Source organism: Equus asinus, chromosome 7 (genome assembly GCF_041296235.1).
Source record: "Equus asinus isolate D_3611 breed Donkey chromosome 7, EquAss-T2T_v2, whole genome shotgun sequence".
NCBI lineage: Eukaryota > Metazoa > Chordata > Mammalia > Perissodactyla > Equidae > Equus > Equus asinus.
In genome coordinates, this window is record NC_091796.1 from 62,576,838 (window position 1) to 62,597,655 (window position 20,818).

General features: G+C 39.8%; 1 protein-coding gene across 1 annotated transcript in view; it reads left to right on the forward strand.

Annotated features, from left to right (window-relative positions):
- The window catches only part of L3MBTL4 (L3MBTL histone methyl-lysine binding protein 4), a 469,197-nt gene that overhangs the window by 63,774 nt on the left and 384,605 nt on the right, over positions 1-20,818 (forward strand). Inside the window, 4 exon segments of the mRNA XM_070514531.1 lie at positions 6,950-7,077; positions 7,677-7,758; positions 8,039-10,272; positions 10,698-10,950. The gene's annotated coding sequence lies outside the window, so the exon portion shown is untranslated.

Genomic DNA, 20,818 nt, shown 5'->3' on the forward strand with positions numbered 1-20,818 from the left:
ATCCAGCCGTAGTTCCTCTGCTTGGCTTTCAAAGCCCCATGAAGCCTTCCTAAACAACGTTATTTCCCATAATACATTGCCTCCTGTGTGTTGGAGCCTTTTTTTGCATTTGAGCCACTGCTTGTGTGATTTCCCTTGTCTGGGATGAGTCTGTCTAAATACCCTTCATTCCTCTACTTTAGGGTGTCTTAACCTCGGCACTTTTGACTTTCTTTTTTCCTGGGAAAGATTGACCCTGCGCTGACAGCTGTTGCCAGTCTTCCTCTCTCTTTCTTTCCCCCCAAAGCCCCAGGACATAGCTATGTGCTCTAGTTGTGGGTCCTACTAGTTCTTCTACATGAGCTGCTGCCACAGCCTGGTTGTTGACAGACAGGTCGTGTGATTCCACCACCAGGAAGCGAACCCGGGCCGCCGACGTGGTGAGTGCCGAACTTTAACCACTAGGCATCAGGGCTGGCTCACCTGTGACATTTTTGTGTTAGATAATTCTTTGTTGTGGGGGGTTGCCCCATGCTTTGTAAGACATTTAGCGGAATTCCTGGCCTCGACCCACTAGATGCCAGTAGCACCCCCCTGCCAAGTCCCCTGGAGGGCAGAATTGTCCCTGTTGAGTACTTCTGCCCTTGCCAGGCTGTAGCTTTACTCCTTCACGTTGACTCCAGCTCTCACTCCCCTTATTTTCCTTGGCTTGTCCATACCATGCAGTGGATTTTTAATTAGACACTTTTGTTTGCCAGTTGTTTTAAGTGGATTAATCCTGTTTCCATAATTGTGTTATAAGTTCCTAAAGTCAGGGCTTAGAAGGGTTCTTGGTGGGTAGCAATCACACAATAAATAGCTATTTAGCTATTGTTGTTGTTATTATTTTTTGAGGAAGGTTAGCCCTGAGCTAACATGTGCTACCAATCCTCCTTTTTTTGCTGAGGAAGCCTGGCCCTGAGCTAACATTCGTGCCCATCTTCCTCTATTTTATACATGGGATGCCTACGACAGCATGGCGTGCCAAGCGGTGCCATGTCCGCACCCGGGATCTGAACCAGCCAACGCTGGGCCACCAAAGCGGAACATGCACGCTTTAACCGCTGCGCCACCGGGCTGGCCCCGGACTTTACAAGTTTTTCTTGGGCTGTGGGCATTGTTTTCATTATCTGAAATGTGAGATCTGATAATTCAAACCATTGTTGCTGCCTTATCTTTGTAAGAGAAGTCCGAACAATTTTTTTGTTTAGATGGCTAAAATGTCTGTTTTCAAATAGGAAGGTGAGAGTAGGAGAAATCCTCCATTTCCCTTCTTCTCCTGAGGAAGCGGACAGATTAATTTAGAGCCAGTCTGAGTTAGCCTAAGCAGTTGTCACCGTGTGCATTTATGATTAACCTACTTATCTTTGTTTTTGACTTTATGACTTACATCTTTATTTCACAGAGCTAAAAGGAAAATTACAGCTCCTTAGACATTCCATTGGACAGGGAACTTCTTTGAAATCTCTGTCTGTCTGCCTTTTTCTCTCTGTCTCTCTTTTTTTGCCTGTATAAAACATCATGTTTATACATTTTGTAATCTTTATAAACTTTGTGTCTGTAAGGAAGCCTGTCTATTGCATAAAACATATTGCTATGTACTTTGTCATGATGTAATCATCTCAAACTTTGGTAGATGTTTTTGGCGATGCTGACTGTAATTGCATTGATTGTAAATATAAATCTTCAAGCTTCAGTTTTAAAGGATATATAAACAGAACAGCAGCATGAATTAACGTTATATTTAGAGAACTTACATTATACTTATGATTTTTCTCGCCATAGCTTACTTTAAAAAAGCAACAGCCGTCCTCACACTTGGTTCCTGGTCTTTTTTATTAGTGTGGAAGTCACTAGTGCCTGTCGTGTAGCTCTTTTGAAACATGCCTTAAATTTTGTTTATAACTATAAGCCATCAACCTGAACTGCTGAAATGTTCTTGTATAGGAAGTGTATATATAGATAAAACTTTTTAGTGTTATAATTAATCCTAATTAATTTAAATATGATTGGCTGACCAGAAATATATTCTTTTGATTATATTTGAAAATATATTCTTTTGATTACACTTATGTGTAAATTTATGGGGTAATTTAGTTTTTCAGTTTTGAAGTTTAGCAGCTCACTGAATCATGAAGAGTTTGGTAAAAAGAAACGTTTCCAGTGACTCTTGTCTTCCACTTAGGAAGCGGCACTGAAGCTTTTACGTTTGAATCCGGCCTCTCTGCCCCCTGTAAAAATAAAGATTTAATTAGTATATTTTAAGACGGAAGTTCTTACACTTTCTGGTCTCAGGACCCTATTATACACTCAAAAATTCCTGAAGACCCCAAAAGTGCTTTTATTATTATGTGTGTTTCATGTATCAATATTTATTGCATTAGAATGAAAAAAATTAAAACTTGTTATTTAAAAATAACAAACTTGTTAACAAATAATATTTTTATGAAAAATAACTATTTTCTAAAACAAAAACATTTACCGGCATTGTTTTACGTTTTGCAAATATCTTTGAGTGTCTGGCTTGATAGAAGATAGCTGAATTCGCACATCTGCTTCCGCCTTCAGTCCGTTGTGACGTGTTGCGCTGGTTGAAGTATATGAAGAAAATACACCTGTGCACAGATGACAAGGGTGGAAAAGAGGAGCCCCCGAAAGTGTCACGGAGACCCCCAAGCACCCTCAGACTACACTTTGAGAATCCCTGCTTTAAGATGTTGCTGTAACATTTCAAAGGTTTCCTTTTTTTCTTCCTTCTTTCTTCAAACATTAGAGGCTCAGGGAGTGTGGCGACAGTGAGAAGTCGTCTAAACTTCCTGGAGTGAGCTTTACTGCTGTTAGTAGTCATGGGATTAAACACGTCCAGCTTTTGAAACTGGCTGTCTGTATTTTGCAGTATGACTCAGTGCAGCATAGCGGTTAGGTGAATGTGGGAATGCCAGATTGAGACGGCCTGCGTTCAGAACTAGGCTTCTCCACTCACTGGCTTTGTGACCTTGGGCAAGTTTCTTAATCTCCCTAAGTCTCAATGTGTTCATCTGTAGTATGGCAATAGTAAGGGCACTGCTTCCTGGAATTATGGTGAGGCCTTAGTGAAATAATTTATGTAAAGTATTTGATGGCTTGGCATATAGGAAGCATCCAGCAAGTTAGCTGTTACTATTTTTTGTTTCTGGTTTTTTTTTTTTTTTTTTTTAGTGAGGAAGATTGTCCCTGAGCTAACATCTGTGCCAATTTTCCACTATTTTATATGTGGGACACCACCACAGCATGGCTTGATGAGCAGTGTGTAGTTCTTTGCCCGGGATCCAAACCCACAAACCCCAGGCTGCCAAAGCGGAGGGCAGGAACTTCACCACCACACCAATGGGCTGGCCCGAGATGTTACTATTTTTATTGTTACATCTGGGTTTTTAAAAGTGGCTGAATGGTTATGCTAGGTAGTAACCACCGTTTTCTTTATTTTTGTAACTTTTCACATCAGACTTTCAGTTTCTTTGGAATGATGTACTCAATTGAGTATACTTGTCCTGATGTTGACTTTCTTACAATTGCAGTGTGGAGGTAGTCTGAGAAGATGGGAGGTTCCTGGAGGTACACGGAGTGCTGCTGCGTGGCCTGGGTGTGAGTGTGGGTGCAGGGACTGAGTGCACAGGGCCTGCTTTGGACCTTATGTTCCTGGTTTTCCCTGTGAGACTGTTTAAAGAAAGGTTTGCAGCGTTAAACACAGTATTAAGTTCACTAGCTGTTAACTGCCACAGTTTACCAACTGAAAAGCGGAGAGTTGAATGTATTTGGTGATTTTTCTCTGATTTATTTTTTCCACTAGGGATAAAATAGCTGTGTGTAGCATTTGGCTATGTCCCTGGTATTTGTTCTATTATCTCTGTAAGAAGACAGCGTCTTCATTTTCACAGGAATCATGGAAAAGTGTTTTAGGACAGAGGTTATTCTGCTGTGGTTCACAGTAGACAAACGCTTTCATTGGGCTTCAGTGTATAAAACACACACACCCACTTTCCCCACCTGCCTCCTGCCCCAAAAAGCCAGACTGACTTGGCAATTGTGATTTAACATTTTTAATAAAAAATTGCATTTGTTTCCCTGGATATTATATTGCTTTTCTTTTCCCATTACTTTCCAAGACCATGCACAGACAGTTTGTCAGTAAATTTTGTTCAGAAATTGAGACTAAGGTGTTAGAGGTCGCAATTGCGAAATGAATGAGTGCAATCTCAGCTAAATTGGAGCGGGAAGGCCTGTAGGGGCGCTCTCACCCCCGTCACACGTGGCCAGGTGCTGCCCACGGAGCCGAGGACGCTGCCCCGCGGAAGCACCGCGGCTTTACTGCTGAAGGAAGGTTCCCCCCACCTGCTGCGGCCCAGCCAGCGAGGCGCCTCGGGGCGACCTGCTCCTCCCCGGGCCTCCTGCGGCCAGCCCCTCCCGCTCCCCTGTCTCTTGCCGAAGCAGCTCGCTGCTTTGCTCTCTGGTTTTGCTTCTGGTTCCCCGCAGCATGGACGTTCCAAATTGCAGTTCTTTTGGCTGTTCTCAAGCTTGTTTTGAGGGTGAAATAACTGGCGAATTTGCTTTGTAGGTTGACACAAGGTGGGGAAAGTGGTGTATTGAAAAAGCACATATTTTAAAGTCGGAGATACTTGGGTTCAAATCCTGGCGGTATTGTTTATTGGTGGTGTGATCTGGCGAAAGAGACTGAATTTCTCTGATCCTCCTTTTTAAAATAGTTCCAATGATACTTCCCAGGGGTGCTGCGGAGTCTGTAGATCATATTGACGAAGCGCCGCCGGGCTTGGGCGAGAGTCCCCCACCAGAACCGCATCAGCGGCAGATCTTGCAGCAGAGAGGGCGCTGGTACAGGAGGAGAGAAAGGTGCCGAGCAGGCGGGAGGGAGCAGTCTCTGGGAGGCCTCGCAGCGCAGGCTTGGCACCCGTCACACGGTTTATTTTCTAGTACTTAGGCCCTTTGGTTGCTTGAAACAGACCCAACTAGAGTAGCCGAAGGGGCCAGGGGCTCTGTGCTGAGAGGCTCCCGCGGTGTCCGCGGAATCCGGGAACAGGACCCGGGACTGGCACGCAGAGGAGTACTCTGCTTCCGCGTCTTGTTGCATAGCTCCCTCCTTCTCCTTTCTCACTGCAGCCTGCTGTGCTCCATTTCCACAGATGAAAATAGGTCTTGCCAACAAGGCCCAGTCTGCATGTTGCATTCCTGCTACCCAGAAAGATTAATCTGATCTGCCTTAGTTCCAGTTACAGATTTTTGGGAAGGAATCTGACTTGTCTAGATTGGGTCTGAAAGCCACCCCTGGACCTAACAGTTGTTGCCAGGGGCTAAGATCATGTGGTCACACCCGAGCAGCTGCCGGTGTAGAAATATGGATGGTGAGGGTAGGGAAGATGGGGCAGTTCCTCAAAAGGGAATGCTGGGAGGAGAGTCTGGCAGACTGATGCTGGAAAGAGGACTGCATTTAGTGTGAGATCTGTGTTTGAGTCTTGGCTCTGCTGTTTTGAGCTACAGTGGCCTGAGCATTTCTCTTAATAGCGATGTGAATCTCAGTGTCCTCATTGATGTCATATGCTTAACATATTGCAGGACATGGTTAAAAGATCAATAAGGGTTGTTGCTATTGCTGCTGCTGCTGTTTTTATGACTGCTGGTGTTGTTATCATCATCTTCATTAGCCCATCGACCCACCCAGTGTCACCTTTGAGAGCATCAAATCAGCTAATGTATATGAAAGCAGATTAACCACACACACATATACACATTAAGGTATTATTATTTAATCACTATCTTGTAGTCTAATGTGATTCTTTTTACTCAGTCTTGGGTTTCTCAGTTTACTTCTTTATAACATTAAAGTCATAAATCTTTCAGAATTTATTAGCTTCTGTAAAGTTTTTGAATTTTGATGTATAAGATCCTAGAAAAATGATAATCTCTGGAGGAGTGACTGAGTTAATCTCCTGTCTCCTCTGGCTTTCTTAACGTTCTCCCTAGAGAGTTCTCTTTCTATATGAAGTATTATATTTATGAGACAGAATTACCTTTTGCTTGCCAACTTGTTATTAGTATGTCACGTGGTAGCTCTGAATTGTCAACTCATACTTAAGTAATTACGAAACGCAAAGAGGAGAAAAGGAAAGTCCATGATTCCCAGTTCCTACTCCCCTTTAAGTTGTTGTGTTGCTGCATTCTGTTTGCCACAAACGTGGACGCGCATGGAGAGCGGGATGCGAGAAGGCCAGTCTGTGACTGGACACTAAATGTGTCCAGCACCCTCAAGCTGTCTTCCTTAGAAGCATCTGCCTTGGTCATCCGGTGCCTCCACACAGTGTGGGAGGCTCATTCTCTCCTACTCTCTGGAATGTTCTCTGAGATTAAAATTGATTCATTCTAAGATTCCCCTCAGAATTCCCCAGGACAAACAATTTATTTAGAATGCTTTGTAAATACAATTTAAAGAAATATATGTCATGGTGTAACCCTCTCCTTTTGAAGGGTTATATATGTACAAATGAAAAAAATGTTTAGCGAAAAAGTATTGTATTTAGAAAATTATTTGCTCAGGAATATAAGGAGTTGCTTGAGGTTATGATGTATCATTAAATGTCGACCTGAGAATTATGGAAATTACAGTTTTATATTTTAAAACAATTTCAGAATGTCTTAAATAACTGATTAAAGAAGCTTCTTATGTTGTAGGACGGCTGTGAAGCCAGCTGGCAGAAAATGGAAATGTTAGATTTTAATCAGTAAATACAGAAACACCAAAAAGCTTTACTTTGCAAGGCATTTTCATAACCTGAAGTGCTGCCAGGACTGTCAACTTGAATATTTAACAGCCTAGAAATGAAAGTTGCTATTTAGCTCATTCAGTTCAATATCATTTTGCCTCTTGTGCTTTTGTACAAAGGCTCTCCTAGCAGAAACCACCAGGAGCGCACTGCAGTGTGCCCCTCTCTCCTCCGGCCGCCTGACTTCCCTAAGGACTGTCCTCTGATCTGCTTTCTGTGGAGAAGGGTCACTCGGAGGATTTGAAAAGTGAGTTTGGTGGGTATAGAAACTGAGTTTAAACTATGCAAGGCTTTTTGGAGCTCAAGCAGGTAAGCCCTTCTGAGGTCTTGGATTTGCCTTGAAGACTGCAGGCAGATGGGTGGGGAAACGAAGTCGCTGCCTGATGGAACCTGTGGTCACCGTCTTATCCATGAGACCTTGACTTTTGCTATAACTTTCTTCCTGTTTGGGTAAATCTTTTGATATTGTGCTCTAGAACTTTGCTGGTTTTCGAGAAATCTGCTTTGGAAATATGGTAGTATTTTAATGTCTTACCTTTTTAAAGGGGATTCTTACCTTGGCAGTGGGGCGGGGTGCAGGAACCAGTGGAGTGGCGGGGGGTGTGGAGTGTTCTGGCCCAGAGCCTGCCGGCAGCAAGCTATGTGACCTTGTCTCTGATTTGTTTGGGCTTCAGTTTCTCTTTCTGTAAAGTGAGAACGTTGGATTGATTTGGATCAGTACTTCATAAACTGTGTTTCCATCAAACACAAATTTATTTAATAGGCGGTCTGAGGAAAAAAAATCTATTTTCAACTAAGGTTAGAAATAAATTCGGATGAAAATTAAAACATTTCTTTCAATTGCAGCCCTCCCTACTTTTACTGTGTTAACACTCATCGAGAGGAGCACTTTAGTATTCGGCGTTTCTCAGCCTGGTGTGGTCATGAGGTAGGCGGGCTAACTGGGGGCCTTTGGGGACTTCACTTTCCATACTGGTTAGATAACCTTGGGCAAGTTACTTAGACTCAGTTTCCCCGTCTGTATAAAAGAGGGATCCTGAAGATTCTATAATGTCTCTAAAACATTTTGTAAAATTCTTTACAATTAGTAAGCGCTCAATAAATGTTAGTAAGTCTTAGAGATGACAGATTATGGTCGATTTATATCTCACTTGATTCTTCCATTTTTCTCTGACAGTGGTAGATAAAGAATCATTTCCATTTTGTAGAAAACAAGAAGAAAACTCAGAGAGTTGAGCGTCCTGCGGAGAGGACAGCGTTGAGCAGCTGGGGAGCACGGAGCGCGGGCGGAGCGGCAGGAGCGGCGCTGGCCCCTCGGCGGCCGCGCGCTTGTCGGTCCCACGGTCCCACGGTCCCACGGCCTCAGGGCGCGCACGCCTCAGAGCATCGGCAGCTGCGGACCTGGTTTCCCACAAGTGACCGGGGCGGAAGGTTAAAGACAGTTCAAAACAGGGTGACAGAAGTGTCCATTAGACCTAGAAAAGGTCTTAAAGATCATCTTCTAGGGTAGTCTACCGCGTTTATTTTACAAATGGGGCCATAAACTCCAGAGCAGGGAAATACCTGGCGTAAAGCTGCATAATTTTAGTGAGGTTAGTTCTCTCCCTCGATGGGGCTAAGACTGTGGAAGAGGGCAAACGCCTTGCGTGAAGCGTGCGCTGCTCTGTCTTTATCTGTCCACGGTTCACTCGAGGAGATCTTTTAGTGGCTATGGTTTTGTGTCCGTGTGAGCTGCAAGAGAACAGTGAGCTATTGTGTTCTGATCTTGCAGGCACTAGACAAAGGCAGCGTGGTAATGGACGCATGCGCTAGCGAGTCCATTTTGATGGTTGGATCGTAATTTATGCATTTTACGTAATCCCTAATGCTTGGGCAACGATTTATCCATCAGGTGACCAGGAAATCCTGCTGGTCTCTGTCCTTTAGGTGTGTGGTTTGACTTTCTCTAATGATTTTTCAGAAGATCTGACTGTGATAATTGGAGCCCAGGAGTTGAAGGGAGTTGTCACAATTGCGTCTGTGTATGGAGCATTTTGATACGGGCGGTTTAACATCAGGCAGCCGGCAGGTGCAGGGACTCCTGCATCCATATTAAGAGGAAGAGCAAGCTCTTTTTCTCCTCAAATCTTCACTACCTGGAATTAGAATAGTTCGTTGGTTGAGGGTGGTGGGGGAAGAGATACCACAGTTAAAGGAGCTGCAGAATGGAAAGAAGGTACTAATTATCTCACTGTTCAGTAGTTTTTGTTTAGTGCTTTTACATATTGTGAAATTTTCTTTTATAAAGTTCCACTCAGTACAGACTTAGAAATTTCACATAATGTTCCAAGGTTTGATAAGAAAGTAACAAAATATAAGGTAGTGTTACATACTGCAGTCTTTCTATTTAAGATAAATGGGATTTTTAATTACATTTTTTGGGGGATAGACTTAAGCAAGCTAAAATGAAGTTTCAAAGTGGGAGCTAATTTGCTCAGGTGTCAGTGCTTTGAATGAAGTACAGCAAAGTCAGATATGTTTAGCTGGATCTAGAAAATCAGAAAAGATAGCCGTAGATGAGGATGTGCACACGGATATTTAAGTTGTAGTGCCTGTAGGGTTTGGAAGAATGCTGGTCTGTATTATGCTGATTCCCATCTCCTCTCTGAGGTTGGCCCCAGGCTTCCTCGTGAGCGGGAGCAGTGACCTCTGCTTCCCCAAGGCCTTCTCTGGAGTGTTAATGTCTTCTTGCACCAGGCCATGTGCAAACACAGAGCTAATTTGGATTTAAAATGTGTAGAGAGAGAAAGTCCAGATGATTTTCGTGGGTTTCATTAGTAACTTGAAGGAGAGGTTGGGGCAGAAGGCAGGAGGGTGGAAAGAATGGAGGTTCAGGCCTTTGAAGGCTGTGAGCAATGGAGGAGCCTGGAGATCCCTGGCCCGCTGCTACCTCCTGCCGCCTTTGATTGTGGGCCCACAGAAATGGGAGCGGCCAGCCCCGGGGGCTGGGGTTGGGGGGGAGGTGTGTGAATCAGACAAACGCTGGTGAATTATCATTTTGCATATGCAGAGTACCAGAGTGAGCTCTCACTACTGTGACCTTCGTAAATTTGAATCAAGGAAAATAATTTAAATTAGGATAAGATGGGGATGATAAGGTTTATCTTTACCTAGCTCACTGTTTAGTTGTAAATGATGTAAGTTAATGGAGTTTCAGTATCGCAGGAGGTTGACGTGCATACAGTTGATAGATTTTTAAGTCATTGAGGTTGATTTATTGAAGCCAGCCCTATGTTCTTGGATGTAATCAAATCCTAATTCTTTAGAACTATGCCATTTCCCGTTTATGTTCAGATGGTGTTTCTGGCCGGTGGTTCCTTCCCGCTGGCGAGCTTCTTCACAGCAGCCGCGTGTTTCCCTTGGGGCCCTCAGGGGCTCTGTAGACAGAATGGGAAGAGATCAGGTACTATCCTGCACTTTGGCATCCAGGCTTAAAGAAAACCCCCCACAAATATCCTTGCCCTCTCCTCATGCTATTGAAAACATTTTAGTGAATAAAGAGTTAATTTATTGAAAACCTTTTGAGAAATTTGCTTAGTGTGTTCTTGAGAGAATTCATTTCAAAAACCATGTCACTCATTTTTGTACCTTTTATTTCATCACATCTGCTTAACTGAAGTCCATAAATTCTTGCCTTATCGTGCATATCAAAATTCTGTAGTCAGATTGCTTATTGAAAGTAGTGAGTAGAATACATATGTGATTACACAAACAAATATGCATAGCTTTTTTGCTTTAATTGTGGTCTTTTGAAAGCTGAGGTTTTAGAGCTACCTCATGAGCAGTCAGTTCTGTAGATTTTTTTTTAATCTTTTTTTTTTTTTTTAGGAAGATTAGCCCTGAGCTAACATCTGCCACCCATCCTTCTCTTTTTGCTGAGGAACACTGGCCCTGAGCTAACATCCGTGCCTATCTTCCTCTGCTCTATATGTGGGGCACCTGCCACAGCATGGCTTGACAAGTGGTGCCATGTCCACACCTGGGATCCGAACTGCTGAACCCGGAGCTGCTGAAGTGGAACGTGGGAACTTAACTGCTGTGCCACCGGGCCGACCCCAGTTGTATAGATTTGTATAATAATGTGAGTTATGTCACTGGCAAGCCAGTATATTTTCCATCCTAATTTTTCAAGTATGTGTCTATTAGAGGTGAAATACATGGAAAGCTTATGAAACAGAATGTGCCCATTTAAAAAGATACTGCATTAAGTTGTATTTGTAGCAGGTTATAATTTATGTATGTTTTAGTTCAGGTTATTGATAAACTGTGATTTTGTTCATTCAGTTTATTCTAGAAGGTCACAAGAGGATTTTAGCTTTTAAAATAAGAATTCATAGGGCTGGCCCCATGGCATAGTGGTTAAAGTTCGGCGAGCTCCCCTTCAGTGGCCTGGGTTCACGGGCTGAGATCCCAGGCGGGGACCGACTCCACTAATCAGCCAAGCTGTGATGGTGACCCACATACAACGTAGAGGACGACTGGCACAGATGCTAGCTCAGGGTGAAAAGCAAAAAAAGAGGGACCAAGCAAAAAAAGTCTTCCTCAGGGGAAAAAAAAACGAATTTATAAACTCTGTATGATACTTGACTACCCTTTAGGAAGATATGAAGAACAATTTAGGAGAAAATGAAACCTAAGAAGGAAAATATTTTTGACAGTTTAAAGTACCTGAAAGAAGTCTGTTTTAAGGCTTCCAGCTTTAAGGCTAGCAACGATATCTCCTTTTCTTTAAGTCTTAAGCACATAGGAAGGGAAGTAAACAGATGGAGAAATTTTGTCGTCCATAATATAGCTTCCTGGTGCATTTCACCAGCAGAAGCAAGGTCACTGCCTGTATTCTCCTTTCAAGGGAGTCTGTATTTCAAGGTTTTCTGGCCTCTGCTTTGGAGAAGGCAAGGCTCACAATGTGTGAAATTACCTAGATGCTAGACAGCTACCTGTGACAAATGGTTGCAATAGAATTCATATTAATTTTATTAACCACTTTTTTAATATTTTTCCATATAAGAAGCTAGAGCATGTAATATGAATTTTTTCTTAGCTAGTGTGAAATTATTTACTTTCTCCTTTTTATCATAATAGATTCTCAACAAATTTTGAATGAATAATAATACTTAAAATTTATTGAGTGCTCCTTGTGGAATGGGCTGTTCCAAGTGAATACGTTAAGTAATAGATAGAAACTGAGCCAAAAGACTTGACTTAGAAGGTTGTGCACATTGGATTTAGATAAGACGACAGAACTCCTTAGAAGGGGAAGGGTCATGATGTGTTGGGGTCTTCGGTTCTGAGCTGTAAGTGGGTAGGTGCTCCAGATTTTAAGAGATTTGGAAGAGAATGCTTAGAATGACCACTTTTGAGTAATTATGAGGAATGGGAGGGGAGAGAGGTAGGATATTATAGGTCCACTTAAAAATTCACTTATAGTACTAGCAGTTAGTACAGTGACTGGAAAATAATAAATGCTCAACAAACTTTTGTTTTTTAAAAAAACAACTTTTGAAAATTGTGGTAAAATGTACATAGCATAAAATTAACCATTTAAGTAGTTTTAAGTGTATAATTCAGTGGCATTAAGTGCATTTACTTTGTTGTGCAACCAGCAGCACTCCAGAACTTTCTCATCATCTCAGTCTGAAGCACTGCACCCATTAGCAGCTCCTCGTTACTTCCTCCTCCAGCCCCTGGCAACCACCATTTTACTTTCGGTTTCTATAAATTTGGCAGTTCTAGGTACCTCATTTAAGGGGTATCATATGGTATTTGTCCTTGGGTATCTGGTTTATTTCACTTACCATAATGTTTTCAAGGTTCATCCGTGTTGTAGCATGTGCCAGAATTTCATTCCTTTTTTAACACTGAATTTGTTTATGTTTGTTTGTCAGTGGACCTTTGAGTTGTTTCCATCTTACAGCTATTGTGAATAATAGGATTGCTGTGAACACTGGTGCACAAATTTCTGTTTGAGTCTCTGTTTTCGTTTCTTTTGGGTATATACCTAGAAGTGGAATTGCTAGGTCATCAGGTCATTCTACATTTAGGTGTCTGAGGAGCCATCATACTATTTTCCACAGTTACATTCCCACCAGCGATGTACAAGGGTTCCAATTTCTCCACATCCTTGCCAACACTCACTCTGTTCTGTATTTTTTTAATAATAGCCATGCTACAGGATATGAAGTGGTATCTTATTGTGGTTCTGATTGTATTTTCCTAATGATGAGTGATATTGGACATCTTCTGATATGCTTATTGGCCATTAGTATATATTCTTTGGAGAAATATCTATTCAGGTCCTTTGCCCATTAAAAATTTTTTATTGATGAGTTTTGTGAATTCTGTATATATTCTGGATATTAATCGCTTATTTGATATGATCTGTAAATATTTCTCCCATTCCACAGGTTGTCTTTTCATTCTCTTGATAGTATCTTTTGATGCACAAAAATTTTCACCTTTGATGAGGTCCAGTTTATCTACTTTTTCTATTCGTTGTTGCCAATCCAGTGTCATGAGTCTTTTCACCTATAGAGTTTTATAGTTTTAGTTGTTATATAAAGGTCTTTGATCCATTTTGAGCTAATTTTTGTATATAGCATAAGGTAAGGGGCCAACTTTATTCTTTTGGGTGTGGATATCTGGTTTTCCCAGGACCGTTTTTTGAATGAATACACTTTAAGCATTTTTATTGAACTATAAAATGCACAAAAAAGTATGTGTATCATAAGAATACAGCTCCATAGATTTTTATAAAGTGAGCACATTATGAACACCAGCACCCAGATCAAGAAATAACCTTACCGGGACCCTGGAAGCCCCCGGCTTGCCCTCCTGGTCACTCCCCCAGGGCCCCACCTCACTGATGATGATTGCTTTCCATAGGTTAGTTTTGCCGGTTATTGAGTTTATATCTGTCAAATCAGACTATGTATTATTTCATGTCTGGATTCTTTTGCTTAGCATATTGTCTGTGAGATTTATCCATGTTATTCTATATAGCGGTAGTTTTTAAAAAATTATGTAATATTCTATTGTATGAATATACTACAATTTATTTGTTCTCCTATAAATGGACATTTTGATTATTTCCCATTGGAGATATCAGGAATAGTGCTGCTGTGGACGTTCTTGTACTTGTCCTTGGGTGAATATCTTCATTTTTTTTGGATGTATATACCTAGGCATAGAATTGCTAGGTCCCAGGAAATGTCTACGTTCAGTCTTAGTTGTTACTTGCAGCTGGTTTTCTAAGGTGGTGATACTAATTTGCGTGCCTGCTGGTGGGAGGTGAGAGTTCTAGTTGCTGCACGTCTTGTCTAGCATTGCTGTTCCTTTCTTGTTCATTTTAACCATTTTGGTGGCTGTATAAGCACTCTGATTTTAATTTGAATTTCCCTGACACTACTGAGGTTAAGCATCTTTTCAAATGTTTACTGGCCACTTGCGCATCTTCTTTTGTGAAACGCTCATTCAGTGTATTAGGCCATTTTTCTACTGATTGTCTGCCATCATCTCACTGATTTGTGGGGATTCTTGAGATTTTCTCAATGAGGCCTCAGTTTGACATGTGTAGTGCAGATATCTTCTCCTGTTCTTTGGATTGCCTTCGTAATGGGGCCTTTTAATGAACACGTGTTCTTAATTTTAATGAAATCTAGTGTATGTCCTTTTTTCCTTTACGGTTGGTACCTTTTTGTGAGCTTTTAAAAAATCTTTACCTAGGGGCCAGCTCCGTGGCTGAGTGGTTAATTCTGAGTGCTCGGCTTCGGCAGCCCAGGGTTCCACTGATTGGGATCCTGGGTGTGGACATGGCACTGCTGGTCAGGCCATACGGAGGCGGCATCCCACATGGCACAACTAGAAGGACCCACAACTAAAAATCTACAACTATGTACTGGGGGGCTTTGGGGAGAAAAAGGAAAAGTAAAATCTTTAAAAAAAAAAAATCTTTACCTAAAGTCATGAGGGTATTTGCCAGTTTTTTTTTTTTTTTCTAAAATCTTAATTATTTTAAGATCTACAATACTCTGGAGTTCCTTTTGGTGTATAGGTCTGGTAGAGAGCAAGATTCTTTTTTATACCATGTAGATATCTGGTGATCGAGACCATGGTTTTCCTATTGCACACTCTATTGCAGTACCTTACTTCAAATTGTGTCCCCTTTGTCATAAATCATGTCTATTTCTGAATTCTCTTATCTGTTCTGGGGTGCCTGTTTATCTTGCTGTTGGTGTTGGCTGCCATATTGTCCCCTGTAGCTTTATAATGTCTTGATATCTGATAGTGCAAACCATCTAGATTTGTTCTTATTCTGAGCCCTTTGCATTTCCATATAAATGTTAGAATCAGTTTATCAATTTTGTAAAAAGAAACCATACACGTTAGGATTTTTATTAGATTGTATTGAATCCATAGATCACTTTGGGAAGAATTGTCATCTTTGAAATATTGAACTTTCCAAACCATGTATGTGGTATATTTTTTCATTTAATTGCATGCTTTAAAATTTTTCTCAATAATGTTTTATGGTTTTCAGCGTAGGGGTCTCATTCATCTTTTGTCAGATTTGGTATTAAATCTTTAATATTAATTAATGCCACTGTAAATGACTGTTTAAAATTTTATTTAAGAATTTTTATTACTTATTTATAGAAATGAAATTATTTTTTACATTGACCTGTGCGCAGCAATCTTGGTAAATTCACTTCTTTCTAGTAGTTAATTGCTTCTCTTGGATTTTTTGTGTTCAGAAGTATATCGCCTGGAAATAATGAGAGCTTCTTTCTGTTCAGTCCTTATGCTTTTTATTTCGTTTTCTTGCATCATCGCACTGGTTAGGACATCTGGTATAACCTTGATAGAAATGATAGTGGGCATCTTTGTCTTCTTTGCCATCTCAGGAGAAAAGCTTTCAGTAATTCACCGTCAAGTATGCTGTTTGCTCAAGGCTCATTGGAGATGACCTTTATCAGAATTAGACAGGTCCCTTCGATTCCTAGTTTGGTAAGTTTTTTCCTTTTTAAATCACAGATTGGTGTTGAATGATGTCAGTTGCTTTTTTTTTCTTTCTGTTGCAATCATATGATTTCCTCTCCCTTTTAAAAAGGACTTTTGCATTCACGTTCATGAAAGATTGGTCTGTAATTTTCTTTTCTTACAATGTCTTTGTCAAGTTTTGATGCTATTGTTATCTTGATCTCGGAAAATAGATTGAGAAGGTTAATTCTTTTCTTTTCCCTGGCAGAGTTTAATGTGAACTTTCTGTTATTTCCCCCTTAAATGTTTGGAAGAATTCACTAGTGAGACTGTCTGGGCTTGGAGTTTCCTTTGAAGGAAGGTTTCAATAAGGGATTCATTTTCTTTCATAGACAAAGTAGGATTCAGATTTTTAATTCTTTCTTGATTTAGCTGAATATGTTTTGTTCTTAAGAAATTTGTACTTTTCATTTAAATCATCAAATTTATTAGTGAAAAGTTATTTGTGAGATGTTTTTATTATCTTGTTAACATCCGTAAGATCTATAGCTATTTTCTCCTTATCCCACTTGATATTGTCAATTTGTATTTTCTAATTTTTTTTCTTTATCAGTCTTGCTGCGAGTTTATCAATTTTATTAATCTTTTCAAAGATTAAACTTTTGCCTTTGTTGAGTTTCTCTATTGTACATTTGATTTCTATTTCACTGATTTTGTTCTTTTTAAAAATTTTCCTTCCTTCTGCTTTCTTTGGATTTGATTTTCTGTTCTTTTTCTAGCTTCTTTGTAACTCATTTGAGGCTATAATTTCATTGTAAACACCTGTTATAGGCACCTCTCACAAATTCTCAGATATCGTATCTTAATTATCATTCAAACATATTTTCAAATTTCTGATGTGATTTATTCTTTATTCAGTGGATTATCTGAAGTGTATTGTTCAATTTCCGGGCAGTCGAAGATCCTCTAGTTAAATATTTCTTATTGATTTATTACTTAATTCCCTTGTGTTCAGAGAATATATTCTGAATGGTTATGATTACTTGAAGTTTGCTTTATGACTCAGCATGTGGTCAGCTGTGGTGAATGTTCTGTGTGCATTTACAATGAAGTTGTCTGTTGTCTTTGTTGGTGCAGTGTTCCATATGTGGTCAAATTTGTTGATTGTGTTCAGATCTTCTGTAGCCCTAATGATTTGATTCTTTGGGGAGGATTGGGGTTTCTGATTGTTCTATAACTGTCGAGTGTGGTGTGGTTAAGGCTCCAACATGGTTTTGAATTTGTCTGTTTCTTCTTTTAGTTCTCAACTTTTGCTTTACATATTTTGAAGCTCTGTTATTGAGTACGCACCAATTTACAGTTATTTCTTCCTAATGGATTGATGCCTTTATAATTATGAATGTCCTTTTTTAAATCTCTGGTAATGCTTCTTGCCTTAAAGTCTACTTTGTCTTATATTAGCGTAGCTTCATCAGTGTTTTTTGAGGAAGATTAGTCCTGAGCTAACATGTGCTGCCAATCCTCCTCTTTTTGCTGAGGAAGACTGGCCCTGAGCTAACATCCATGCCCATCTTCCTCTACTTTCTGTGTGGGATGCCTACCACAGCATGGCTTGTCAAGGAGTGCCATGTCCACACCCGGGATCTGAACCAGCAAACCCTGGGCCGCTGAAGTGGAACGTGTACACTTAACTGCTGAGCCACCAGGCTGGCCCCAGTTTTTCTTTTTTTTCATAAGTGTTCACACGGTATGTCTTTTTATGTTAAAACAACTTTTTTAAAAAAAACTCTTGTTTGGCCTTGTATTTAAGGTGTTTCTTTTGTATGCAGCATATAAATGGGTTCAGTGTTTAGTTTTCTAAAATGCACTCTGATAATCTTAGTTTTCAACTGGAGTATTTGGCCCATTTTCATGTAATGTAATTAATGACCAGCATTCATATCTATCACCTACTATTTGTATTCTATTTTACACACTCTTTTGACCTGACACTTATCTCTACTTTTATTAGCAAACTTTTAGTGGTTACCTTAGGGATTACAAATCTGTATCCTTACTTTATTACAGTGTAAAACAATTTATTACTTAGTTCACTTTCCTTCCTCTTTCTTAGAAAACGTTAATTCCACTTGCCCCCCCACCTTGTATGTTACTGTTGATATACATGTTAATTCTAGACATGTATAAGACTCAGAAGACCTTAATGTTATTATTAATCAGTATTCATTTATATTTACCCACATTCTTACCTTTACCTTTATTTTTCATGTCTGTGTTCTGTTAGGGATCGTTTTTCTTCAACGTGAAGAATTCTCTTCCTCCTTTTCCTCCTCTCCTTCTCCTCCCAATTCTTTTAGTATGGTTCTGCTGTCAGTGTAGTCTCTCATTTTTTATGGGTCCAAAAACATCTTTGTTTTGTCTTTGCTTTTGAAGAATATTTCCACTGGTATAGAATTTTTGGTTGACACTTACTTTCTTTTAGCATTTTTTGTATGTTTGGTGAGGAAGATTGTTGCTGAGCTAACATCTGTGCCAGTCTTCCTCTGTTTTATGTGGGACGCCACCACAGCTTGACTTGACAAGCAGTGCTAGGTCTGCTCCCAGGATTCGAACCGTGGAACATGGGGCTGGCTCCTCTTTTAGCATTTTAATGTTGTCATTCCATTGTCTTCTGGCTTTCATTGTTCTTGTTGGAAGTCAGCTTTCTGTCTTATTGTTGCTCTTTGCCAGTAATTTCTCTCCCTTTCCCTTGGCTACTTTTAAGATTTTTCTCTTTCTCTTTATTATATTAGCGCTCTTATTATGATGTGCCTAGATGTGGATTGATTAATATTCATCTTATTTAGAGCTCAGAGAGCTTGTTTTATTTAAATAAACTGTTTACCAAATTTCAGCATATATACATAAAAGTGCATACAATGTAAGTGTTCAGTTTAATGAGTTTTCACAAAGTAAACACAGCTGTGTATCTAGCAATGCTATTAAGAAACAGAACATTACCCACACCTCAGAAGCTCTTTCTTATATCTCCTTCTAGACATTATCTTCCAAAAGTAACAACTATGTTGACTTCCAGGGCTGTAGGTTAGTTTGCCTATTCTTGGTTGTTTGGTATGTGTTCCTGTTTCTGTCTCTATTCGGTCAACATGTGTGTGGGATTCACCCACATCAATGCGCATAGTTACAGTTGGGTCATTCTCATTGCTGCATGCTGCTTTTTCATTCTATTGGATGACTGTACCGTAATTTATCCATTCTACTTTTGATGAACATTTTGTTATTAGAAATGTACTATGAAAATTCTCATATATGTCCTCTATTTAATATTTGTGTGCATTTCTGTTCTAGGAATGTTGTTGTTAGCTATTAGGATATGCATCTGTTCAGCTTTAGTAAATATTCACAGAGCTTTGAGAATCTGTAGTTTGATGTCTTTGATCAGTTTGGGGAAATTTTTGACAATTTTCTCTTCAAACATTGTTTTTTACTATTTCTCTCACTCTTTTTCTTTTTGGGACCCCATTTACATTTTGCATCTTTTCATTGTGTACTGCATATCTTTTATGCCCTTTTTCTGTGTTTCCCATCCTTCCTCTCTGTTGCTTCAGTTTGGATATTTTATTTTCTTAGTCTTGTCATCCCGATTACTGCAGCATCAGTCTGCTGTTAAACCCATCTCTCAGAGGGCTTCTTATATTGTGTTGTTCAGGTTTTGAATTTCCATTTGGTTCTTTTTATATATGCCAAGTATCTGATGCTATTCTCTTTTTGATTTTCACATCCTCTCCTTAATTTTCTTGACTGTATTTATCATAGTTATTTTAAAATCCTTGGCTATTAGCTCCAATGTCTGTATCACCTATGGGTCTATTGTGGTTTTTGGCCAAGTTATCTTCTCTCTTATCAAGCATAATAATTTTTGATTGAATGCCAGACATTGTGTGTGAAAAGTTTTAGAGGCTCTAAATGTTCCAAGTTGATATTATGTTCCTCTGGAGAAGATTTACTCTTTCCTTTGCGAGGCAGAAAAACTTGGAGATTGATCTCCTTAATATAGCTGCGTTGAAGTTGGGTTATAGATTCTGTAGGTCTCAGTCTGTCTCCAGTTGGTTCCTGTTCCTTAGGTCTACCCCTCCAGGTGTTTACTGAGAGTCTGTTGTGTTCACCTCTTCTCCTTGTTGAGTCTTTCATTCTGGTCGTTGCCTTCACAGTTCTGTGAGACTTTAGAAAACTCTACGTTGCTTACAGATACTTATCACTTGGCTTTTTCCCTTTTCACCTTACTACATTCCAGGATGAAGTGAGTCATGTGGTTGAGAGCCTTCAACTCTCCAATTTAGTCCCTGTAGCCTCACAAGGTCACATAAGCTCCATCATGGACCTTCACGTGTGCAAATATAACCAGCAAAGTGTTGATGCAGATTAACAACTCACCTCTCTGTTTTTCGTTTTTTTTTTGTGATCTTAGCCTTTCTAGTTCTCATTACTTTCATATGTCTCTGATGCTTTTATCAGGTTAGTATTTTATTTAGCTTTTCTTGATGTTATTCAAGGAAGTATTGGTCTGCCATAAACTATTTCCTTCCACTTGGATGTCCTCAATAAATGTTTATTTGCAAAGTTGAACGGCTTTTAGAAGTACAGGGTGTTGCAGGTGTGACCTATGACTGTAATTCAAGCCTTTAACTACTAAATATGATTTAATAAGTGAATGAAAAGTATTAGGAATTAAAGAATGGCTACATATGCCCTTTGGAGGAATAACTCAAATTTGATAGAGGATCTTTAAGGTATTTCATTAGAGTAAAGAAACATGCATTATTTTTAGTTTGTTAGCTTCTATTGATTTTAAAGCAGTCACAAAACTCTTAATATTCATATAATTAGTGTGCTGTGAGAGCATCTTATTTTTTTCTCCAAGACAGCAGTTTATTTCTGAGAGCCTGGATACCTTAGAAAGACAGATTTTGGAG